Raw genomic sequence first — 11,143 nt, forward strand, 5'->3', positions numbered from 1 at the left:
CAAATAGTTTTGCTTTGAAGTTCCTACATAATTCCTGTTAAGATCTACCAAAATGTATTGTGAGACAGCGCTCCCAGCTTGAATCTGATGAAGGAAAAAGCAAGCAACATCCAGGAAGACTTTCTTAAAAGGATGGATCAAATTAGGAACAAGAACAAATGCAACCCAGGTAGATTGAAAGATGTTACGGTTTGTGTTGTTACGGATTACCTGAAGGGAAGTGTTAGAAAAGAGAAGGAAAGAAAGGAGGAGGGAAGGAGAAGGAAGAGAAATAAGAAAAAGAAAGAAAAAAACATTTATAGAGTAGGGGAGTGAGAAAGAGAGACAGAAAAAGGGAAGGAGGGAGGGAGGGGAAGGAAAAGGAAGGAAAAAAGAGCAGGTGGAAAGGAGAGAGGAGGAAGGGGAGAAAGTCAGAGAAAATATTTATGAAGAAGGGAAAAGAGAAAGATGGAAGGAAGGAATTAAAGAGGGAAAGGAAGAAGGAAAGAAGGGGAATGAGAGAGAGAGAGATGTGGGCAAGAGGGTTGTTTTATCTTTGTGTGTTTTCCTATTCAGGGCTGTATGTCCTTGGTGCAGAAATTAAACATTATACGTGGAAAACAGAAGAAAGACGGGAAAAGAGTTTTCCTTTCTCATTTCCTTTGTTAGAATACTGGCTTGGAATTTCTGAGGAGAAAACAGTTGCAAAGGTGGGGAATTTTTCTTCTTTCTGAATTTACCAAACTAGCGGCTGCCTTCAGGAAAAGTTCTTAATGTCACAGTGCCCCCTGGAGTATCACCTGGAAGGGACCCTAACTTCCACCTCTAACTTCTCTTCCTCACTCTTGTTTTTCTTACAATGGATGTGGCGGGGGCGGCGGGTAGGTAAATTTTTAAACAACCTCAGAACCTTTGAAGAGCTGCCACTGGCCGGAGGAGAGGAGGATTTCGAGAAATAACTTCCGATTTATTTCGGATAGTTAGAAGAAGGGGGAAGGGGGGATATAATCCTTGTCTTCATTTTTTTTCCCTCCCCCCGCCACCCCTTACCCCCTTAATCCTATTTTAGTTGAGGTCTGACCTTGGAAATTTCCAAAAGACTTTAATCTCCTGTACTCCAAATTGCTAAAAGGAACTCAAAGAGCATGTGTTCATGTGGGTAGAAGTGGTTGAAAATTGTTTATTTATGAATGGTTTCGATTTTCCTGATAGTAAGAATGTTAACTAGTTCATTAGGCACTCTCTGTAAATGTAAAGCTTATTTTTCTTTTCTTTTTTCAGATGAATACATTCAATCATTAAAACTCAGCTGAGAAAAATGATCTGAAAATGTGCTTTCTGCCGCGGGGCAGATCTGACACACTCAACCAAGTTAATATTCTCAGATAGCTTGGAAATACCATTTGGGATTTTCTCGAACTGCTTTGCTCTTCTCCACCCCACCGACTCTTCCAGAGAAAACAAATTACCTTCACGTTGAAGGGTGGGAGGGGGGAGGGAGAAAAAGAAAAGAAGGGATTGTTTCCATAAATATTTCAGAGATAGGAAAGAAACCGAGGCACTGGAGGTGTTATGCAGATTGGGGAGGTAGGAACTCATTGAAATCATTAAGTATTTCATTTTTCAGATGAAAGGCTCTCCTTCTGCATTACCGTGTAGCCTTCTGATGTAATTTGAAGTGTCACTTTGGAGGGGTTTTAGTGATTAAGTCTTTTTCGTTTCTCTCATTAAAGCACCGATGTTCCTGATGGGGGTTATAACTTCGTTCCGATCTGAAATTTCACCTACCCCGACGGCCTCCTCAGAAAAGGACTGTATTTATGGCTGATTTCGAAAGAATAACAAATCCAGTTGTATACTTATCTTTTTTTAACTGCTCTTGATTGTATTGAACTACAAAATCCAGAGACCACTTTACTGTCATGTCTCAAAGGTCCCTTTTAAATCACAACATACGTCAAGGTGTAATTATTCATATTTAAAACACTCTGTAATTATAGGAAGAAAGAATAGAAAAATGGCTTTAGGAAAAAAAAAGGCTATTGGAAGTAATTGGCTCTCAAGGAATGTCTTCTACAAAGTTCATAATTTCCCCATAAATTCATTTAAGTTAATAAACATCTTCAACGCGAAAAACTTTGAAAGCACCCCCCCCATTGCCACCACACGTACACACCCACTTGCACAAAAATAACTAAAGTCTTTCAAAACTTGATTTTTTTTTTTTTTTTTTAAAGATCCCAGGGACGGAAATATTTCTCAGGAAATGCCTAACACAAACGTCTACATAATATCTACATGAAATAATAAATCAAAATCAGTTTTTTTCCATGTGACAAAACACAATAAACTGGTTTGAAGGGCTGTTTTGGTGCATGATTCTTAGCTCTCTGAAACACCAATAATAGAAAATGCCCTATTGGGAAAGACAACGTGTTTTCTTGTAACTTGGTGGGAAAAAAATTTTTTTTTTTTTTTCTCTTTGTAAAGGAAATTAGATCTATATTTGGGGGGAAAGAATATAACGTTTCACTGTGACACGATCCAACAAAACCCCAGGAAATTCAAAATCCATCCTGATGCTCGGTGAAAAATCCACACCATTGTGCCCTCTTGGCCAACAACAGGTTTAGGAGCCCAGGATGTCTGGGCAAACCTCACATTTCCTCACTTCCAGTTTCTCATGTCTAAACACCAAGTTGTTTTTCAGCATTAGCCGGCCTTGGAAGGTTTGCCATTTTTTTTTTTTTTTTTTCCTTTTGTTTCCCCCTGTGCATGTTTTTTAATATCTTTGCTGGTCCTTGTCTCGCCTCACCTGAAATGTACATATCGTGTTTTAACCCGTTACTGATGGGGAAATTGAAGTCCTGCCACAATAAGAAGAGTCTTTAACAAGAGAGGAGAATCACAGAGTCATAGAGTTTTCAAGCCGAGAGAAATCATGGATATAGAACAAATACAAAGGAAAAAAGATTAAATGAAAGGGTGGGAATTGGTGGTGGGGTGGAGGGGGGGCAACTTGTCAAGGGAGAGCTCTTGGGCTTTGCCTAGGAAGACATTAACCGTCAGGGAATCACGCCTTTGTGAAAGTTTCAGCTATAAAATCAAATGGCGGAACCCAACGCGCTGTCAGGAGCCCTTCCTAAAGGTTTGAGCCCTCTAGTTCCACACAATTTGCGGATTCCAGATCATTAATTGCTGCTGGATTGTTAATTACAACGGAGTAATGGAAAACTGGGCTTGTAGGTTTTAATGGACGCTGCTTCTGCGCAAGTAAGTGATTGTTGGCACTTTCAGGGACGACAAGCTTAAACGTTAACTGTGTTTTAAGCATTTGGGGCTGGGGTTGAAAGGGGGAGCGGTGTGTAAACGCTTTCAGCAGGTAAATAGTTAGTTATTAAAATGGGCTTTGAAGCTCTGGCAGTGTATTTCTGCATATTTTAAGGGTCCAAGCAAGAACAACTTTTTTTTTTTTTTTTTTAGTGCACCTAATTTGGATTTCATTGAACATTCTGCACGCACTGATGTTAGGATATTTAGGAGAGTTTAATTCCCGGCCCCTCTGGGTGAAAGAAAAGAAACTCTTTCTTGAGGAGATTTAGAAAGGGGGAAGAAAAATCCTTTTAAAAAGGCTTAGGGGAAGCGGAGGGGGGGGATGTGGAGAGAATAAGAGGTAAAGGAGGCTTTATTTTCTAAAGCTCAAATTCCAAAGAAGAACAGTCTACGTAAGAACTGAAACTAATTTACCTGAACTCCTTTGTCACTGGTGGGCTCTTGACTATTAAATGATTCTTTTCACTAGCCAATAACACCAAATCAAAAGCATGTTTGGGGTGGAGTGGTGGGACCAGGCAATCCCCCCAAATGAAAAGCCAACTTTCTAGCCATGTTTGTTTTGGTTTTCCCCTAAGAGGATTTTCAGAGAGAGAACTGAGGTTTGGGCCACCTCCTAGGCCCCCATTCTGACAGGGGAGGTAGAGGGGGGCTCATTTGCTCTTGTCCACATAGCTAAACTGCCCCTTCGGTATTATTCAAAAAGGAGAAATACCTGCCTCGTAGCCAGGTCACCAAACTGGCAAACTTGCTGTCTTTGTTTCCCTCTCAAAGGCTGTTTTAGGATCCCTGCCAATGCAAAGGGTTGGGGAACTGTTTGTTACTCTTCAGAAAACAGCTCCGGCTTTCTGCGCCTTGGTGTAAAATAGGAGCAGTATTCATGACTGTCCATCTTAGAAGATGTCAGGGGACATGTTTGCAAAAGAGTTGGAAATCCTTAACAGCAAATAGCCATATAAAATAGAGATTTTTAAAAATTTTATGACAGCTCCCTTCATCCCATTCCTGACATCTTGTTAGGCTGGATGAGGAAGGATATAAACGAGAAATGTACAAATACTGTCTAATAATTATTAGTAATAAGTAAACGTGCCTCATACACACTAGACATTCAATATTGCGTATTTAAGCTTAATAGGGACGACAGCCTTTCAAACTCTTTCTTCCGGTTTTTAAACTTGGAAAAATGTTTTGCTCTTTTACTGTAGGAAATCAAGTGGTGGAAAGAAATGAAGGTAAGATAAGACTGCTAAAATGTAGCGTCCCCTGACTTTCTCTGATCAAAGCGAGGTTATGAGGCCTTGTTTCAAATCTCTTGTCCAGACAAGGAAATGCACCCGAATGAAAAATGGATGAACCAAAGCTTTTTGCTGTTCCCTCACCCAAATTGGATTGGTTTCCCAATTTGACTGAGTGCTTAGAAATTAGTCAATAAGGCAACTAATTAATAATTTGGGGAAAAAAGTCAATTTCTCAGCTGACTACAGAAGAGCAAGCCAGAGGACTCCTGAGGCATCTAGCTACACAATTCCAGAAATATCTCGTTGCACTGAAAATTTGTAGGCTGTTAAAAAGGAAATTCTAGGGTCAGTTCACTTCATACTAGGCCTTTTCTCCCTAGTGGGACAGGATAATGCAGGGATATGATGGCCAAAGAAAAAAGCTATGAGAGAATTAATTTAGTACAAGATATAGCAATACCATATTCTATATAATATTATATATTTATAAGCTACATTGTGTAATAATAACATAGTTTTATTACAATCATGCTGTATGAAATATTTACTGTGCTAGGTATTGTGCTGAGCAGCAGTGGTGGTTTAGTGGTAGAATTTCTGTGTTCCATGCAGAGACCCAGGTTTGATTCCTGGCCAATGTGCCTGATACACAGCTACCAGCTGTCTGTCAGTGGAGGCTTGAGTGTTGCTAGGATGCTGACTAGGTTTCAGCAGAACTTCCAGACTAACAAAGACTAGGAAGAAAGGCCTGGCAATCTACTTTTGAAAAAATCAGCCAATGAAAACCCTATGAATCACAATGGTCCAAACTCATTGCGCATGCGGTCACCATGAGTCAGTGGCCAACTTAATGGCAGCTAACGACAACAGGTACTGTGGTAAGTAAGCATTTTGAATACATTACCTTATTTAATCCTTATGATCACACAAAGAGGAGATACTAAGACTCCCACTTTAAAGGTGAGGAAACTGAGGCCCAGAGAGTTGAGTCACTTACCCAACCATGATCATTTAACAGTAAACAGTTAGATTTCAAACCGAGACCCATGGAGTCAAACCTGCTTTCCAATTCCTCTCCTCTATGAATACAGAGAAAATTAACCAAGGAGTCTGTTGCCAATTTTCTTCTTGTTAGAGAAAAACTGAAGGGCTTCCTGGACTGACCCTGACTTGCTGAGTGGCCATCGATAAGACATGTCTCTCTCAGCTCCGATTTCCTCAGGACAAAATCAGGGAGAACCTGTGACAGTGGCAAAGTGATTCTATAAAGTAATCTTGTTATGTAACACTCCTGGCTCTACCCGAAAACATGTTTTTAAGAAATCAACAGATATTCTGTCTGTACCAGAAGATGACAAAACTTTAAAAGACACTAGGATTTTTTTTTTTTAATCTGTAATGGATCTTAAGAGATCATTTAGAAGCCTTCGTGACTGAGCTGTGAAGAGTAAAGCCAGCCTGGGTTTGATTCAGGCTCTACCACTCACTGGACAGATGGGGCTTCAACTTTCTGAGCCCCAGTTTCCTCACCTATAAAAGTAGAATAACAGCATTAATAATAATAATCCATACACACATACCTTATAGGGCTGGTGTGAGGATTAGATAAGAAAATGCTTATACTGTGAATAGTGAATGGTAGAGTGCCTGGTACACAGCTAGTGCTTAGTAAGTGGTACCTAGAATAAAGACCATGAAGATGGTGGTAGTGGTGGTGGAGCTGCTGATGATGATGATGATGATTGTGGTGGAAATGACGGTGATGGTTGTATTGACAGTGGTGGTAGTCACAATGGTGATGATGGAGACAGTAATGATAGGATGATGGTGATGGTGGTGATGATGATAATGACAGGATGATGATAACGGTGGTGGTAGTGTTTATTGCCAAAATGGTGATAGTCATGATGGTGGTGGTGGTGATGATGGCTATTCATGATTATAATGAAGGTGAAGGTTTTAATAGTGATGGTGGCAATGGTGATAACAGCGAAGATGTTAATGATGATGGTGGTAGTGATGATGATGGTGGTACCCGCATACCATACCCATTGCCATGGAGTTGATTCCAACTCACAGCAACCCTACAGGACAGAGGAGAACTGCCCCATACGGTTTCCAAGGAGCGGCTGGTGGATTCAAACTGCCGATCTTTTGGTTACCAGCCACAGCTCTTGACCACTACTCCACCAGGGTTTCCATGATGGCAGTAGTTATTGTAAAAATGGTGATGTGGTGATGGTGATGCTGGTGATGATAATGATGGTAATGACAGTTTTAATAGTGATAATGACAATGGCAATGAGAGTGAAGATAATAATAATGATAGAAGTGATAATGATGGTGGCAGTTATTGTAAAAACGGGATTGTGATGATGGTGACGAAGGTAATGATTTTTCATAGTGAGGGTGATGATGATGGTAGTGATAATTTATTCAGTTTATAGCTGAGGAAACAGAGGCCCCAAAGTCAGAGGCTAATAACCAGCCTAGCTAAGACTAGAAATACATCTCCTGGGGGCTGGCCCACTGTTTTTTCCATTGCCCCATGCTAAAAATAAGTGGAGTAGGATTTGGCAAAAGGAAACTGGGAACTGCTGGTCAGGGCTGAGAACCAGCAGGCTTTGGCCTCCCCTCCACCCCCTACTTGTTTTACGATGCCAGAGAAATCACTGTGTCCTCACCAGACCTCGTTCACTGCTTTTTCTGGATGATGCCACCTTCTGATACTTAACTGAGCGGTAAGGGAAGAAGGCGAGGTTGGGAAAGCTGCTTTTTAACCAGTAGCTCCCACTGATTCTATTGCGGCTAATCCCACACTGGGTTTTGAGAAATTCTCCCTAGGGGAACTGGTTTACTTTCTGGTTTCAGCCCAAGAGACAAAATAATATATTCAATTTGTCAATCTGGCTTTCCAGATGGGGCTAAGTGGTCCCTCAAGTGGCTTGTGATCAAGCCTGTGAGAAACCAGAGCTGAAGCGAGAGAGGGGAAAAATACATACATTTCATGCCAAGTAGTAGCAGCAAAATTGACATTTTAGGTCAACACAGATCCCCAAAGAGTACTAACTTTTCTTAATAATGACAGAGAAATTGGTTTTGGGATTCAAAAGAGCCATATCCTCAGGGAACAGGTACCCCAAGAGCCCAAGGCTAACAAATAAGAATAGGTGATACTGTTTGCCTAAGTTTCCAGGGAAGACATTACTAACAGATAGTGGCATTCTCCAACAATCCCAAAGCCATGCTGCGCAAACACAGAGCTCTAGGCAGCCATGAGCAATCGATCAGGGTGGCTCCAGTGATTTCCCACGTGGTGTGGAAACCCTGGTGGTATAGTGGTTAAGGGCATGGCTGCTAACCAAAAGGTCAGCAGTTCAAATCCACTAGGTGCTTCTTGGAAACCCTGTGGGGCAGTTCTCCTCTGTCCTATAGGGTCACTTTGAGTCTGAATGGACTCGATGGCAATGGGTTTAGCTTTTTTTTTTTTTTTGGTTTTATGTGGAAGCAAGCCCAGTAAATGATTCTGAAAAGAACATTAAGTGACTAGTTCAGGTTAGGGGTTACCAAGTCATGTAAAACCCAGGTAGCAGCAGTCAGGACTTAGGCCTCCCAGCCTGATCACATTCCAGACATTATGGGTGATATTTCATTCATTCATCCATCTATCCATTTATTCATTCACCGTCCAATTAACTTACTCAACCATTCATTCAGTCCCTGCTGCATTCACCTCCTCACTCATTTACTGCATTAATCATTCATTCACTCATTCATTCCGTCAGTAGTTCATTTTTTAACTCAACCAGTATTTAGTTGCTGTGTATTCTGTGCTCCAGCCACTGTCCTGGATTCTGGAAACATAAAAATGAACAAGACAGACCCACTCCCTGCTGACATGGAGCTTACAGTCTCACAGAAAAAAACTAAATTTAGCAATTACACAACTAATTATTTCTTTTGAATTGTGATCACTGCAACAAAGAATAACGATTGAATGCTTTGAGAGCGTAATTGGGACTGGGCTGAGTCTGGTAGGGAAATTTGAGGGTAGGTATTTTTGCTTTCCAGAGGAAGTAACACTTGAGCAGATACTGAAGGATGAAGAGGCACTGACTAGGCAAAGAGTGGGAAAGGGTTTCCCAGGTGGAGGGGATGGCTTCTGCAAAGGCCTGCAGGTGGGTAGAAGCACAGCATATTCCTGAACATGAGAAAAATTCAAGTGACTGGAGCAGTCTCCCATCTCAAACATAAGTCTTAGCGTGAGCCCCACCTGCCCAAACCCTCCGCTGGCTGCCCCTGCCCTTAAAATCAACTCTAAGCTTCTCTCCTTGCTCTGGCCCTGCTTACCTCTCCAGCCTTGCCCTGCACCAGCCTTCTTGCTGAAAACACTCAATGCAGCCTAAATGTTCGGTTTTGAGAATGGAGAACACTAGGATGTAAGCCCCGTAAGAGCAGAAACTCAGTTGGTCTTATCTCTTGCTGCATCCCCAGTGCTCAGGGTCCTTGGCACTGTGCCAGGCACATAAGATGAACTTGAGGAACACTGCGAATGAGCAAATGAGTGATGCTTTGACCCCACCCTTGGCACAGTGCCTAGCACAATGCAATGGATGTTTAAATGCTGAAGGAGAGGAGGGAGGGAGGGAAAAAGAGAGGGGAGAAGGGAGGGAGGGAAGGAAGGAGAGAAGGACATACTCTGTGTGAGCGTCAGGAAGTGGTCATGCCATATACCAAGATTTTCAAAGCTCTAATTCCCATACAAAACGTCCCAGTCATGCTAAATCATTTCAGAAACAAAGTATTAAAAAAATAAGATAAAACAGATTCAGACTCACCAGCCTGGCAATGCAGGGTCCAGTAGCAAGAGGAAGGAGGCCTGATTCTAAGCAAGACGGGTGGGGCCCATGTGGACGCTCCAAGCCAAAAAGCATTTTTGTGGCCTCGTAATTTCTGAAAGCTCTTGGCAAGGCTAACTGGCTCCAGGCTCAGTCTCCTGCAAAGATCCGGTCTTTGCAGTTCCTCAATTCAGCCTCATGTAACTAACACAGGTCAAGCGATCCGGTGGACTCAGTTTCCCCATCTGCAAAAGGAAGTCATTAGGTTAGATTATCTGTAATCCAACCCTAACACTGTCTCTCTTAAGTTCCCTTCTTAGAATCCTCTCCTATCTACTCACCTCAGCCCTAAAATATTAATAATAATTATTATGATAATAATAGTAATTATTATTATACTAGCTGCCAGTGAATGAAATATTTCTTATTTAATCCCCACAACAGTTGTATGGGGTAGGTATATGATCTCCACTTTACACATGAGAAAGCCAAAATTCAGAGAGGTTGTATACCTTGCCTAAAAGAAACACAGCCACTAAGGGGAAAAGCTGGAATTTGGTCGTCCAGGGCATGTGTGACTCTAAAGCCCACGGTCCCCACCTCTCTCCACAGCTCTGGCAAGTCCTGGCAGGGCATGGTGTTTACCGCACACAAACACAGGTACAGATTCCCTCATCAGTGTGGCAGGGAAAAAAGGGGAAGAGGAATGTTTGAGATGATAACATCACTTATCGAGGCCTGCAAATATCCTTTCTTCCTTTTTTTCTGGTAGAAACACCCCTCACACATACAGAGTTTTAGGGCATGCTTCTCCCCCACTCCATGTAGTTCTGATAAAACCAACAACCACAGAACCCCCTCACTGGCCCCAGTCATGTGTCACTTGGGCCATATGACCCAACCTGCATAATCATAGTATAATACCTCCATCCCCTGGCCGCAGTGATTGGTTCAAGTAGTAGGCACGTGACCCAAAACAGGGCAATCAAAGCCCTCCCCTGGTCTGAAGTGGAAAGGCTTTTTTTTTTTTCTCTCTCTCTAGGATTACTAAACTGAGATATTAGAAGCTTAGAGTTTCTTGCAGCACTGTCCCCTGCCCCATCCCACCCTGCCATGAAAAGGAAGTCCCATGTTAGAGGGGAGAACGCGGCCAAAATAGAAGTAAAGAAGAGGGAGACAGTGACTTTACCCCATTGATGGGCTGCTGAAACCAACTCCATGCCTGCCCTTCCCAGCTACTGAGCAGGTGTTTGACCTGGCGTTCTGTCACTTGCAGTCTGCAAAGTCCTGATTAATGGAGTTATTTTGACTGGAGTTATATATGTCACTCGACTATGGACATATCCCGCCACACACACACTATATCTACTACTTAGAATTTTGAAACATCGTCTAGAAAAGGGTGTTAGAGAGGAAAAGAAATGAGAGAGGAGGATCAATGAGAGAAAAAACAGCCAATATGCCACTTCTTCTCTGTCCAGTCCCAGCTCTGACCCTTATGATAGCTCACGTGTCGATGCAATGTGGGCTTGAATTTCTAAGGAAATGACTACTCATTAATGAACAGCTACCACATGCCAACCATTTTTTCTACTGTATTTCATTTAATCCTCATACAACCTTATAAAATTGAATGTTGTTGTTAGCTGCAGTGTTAGTTTTGACCCATAGCGCCCCATGTACAACAGAATGAACCACCGCCCCGTCCTGTGCCATCCTCACAATTGTTGCTATGTTTGAGCCCATTTTTGC

General features: G+C 42.1%; 1 long non-coding RNA gene across 1 annotated transcript in view; it reads right to left on the reverse strand.

Annotated features, from left to right (window-relative positions):
• The window catches only part of LOC126065943 (uncharacterized), a 258,645-nt gene extending 249,172 nt beyond the window's left edge, over positions 1–9,473 (reverse strand). The window contains exon 1 of the long non-coding RNA XR_007514958.1: positions 9,392–9,473. This is a non-coding gene — a long non-coding RNA (uncharacterized LOC126065943). The remainder of the gene's footprint in view (positions 1–9,391) is intronic.
• Positions 9,474–11,143: the final 1,670 nt, after the last annotated feature.

The sequence above is a fragment of the Elephas maximus genome, chromosome 22 (assembly GCF_024166365.1).
Source record: "Elephas maximus indicus isolate mEleMax1 chromosome 22, mEleMax1 primary haplotype, whole genome shotgun sequence".
Taxonomy (NCBI): Eukaryota; Metazoa; Chordata; class Mammalia; order Proboscidea; family Elephantidae; genus Elephas; species Elephas maximus.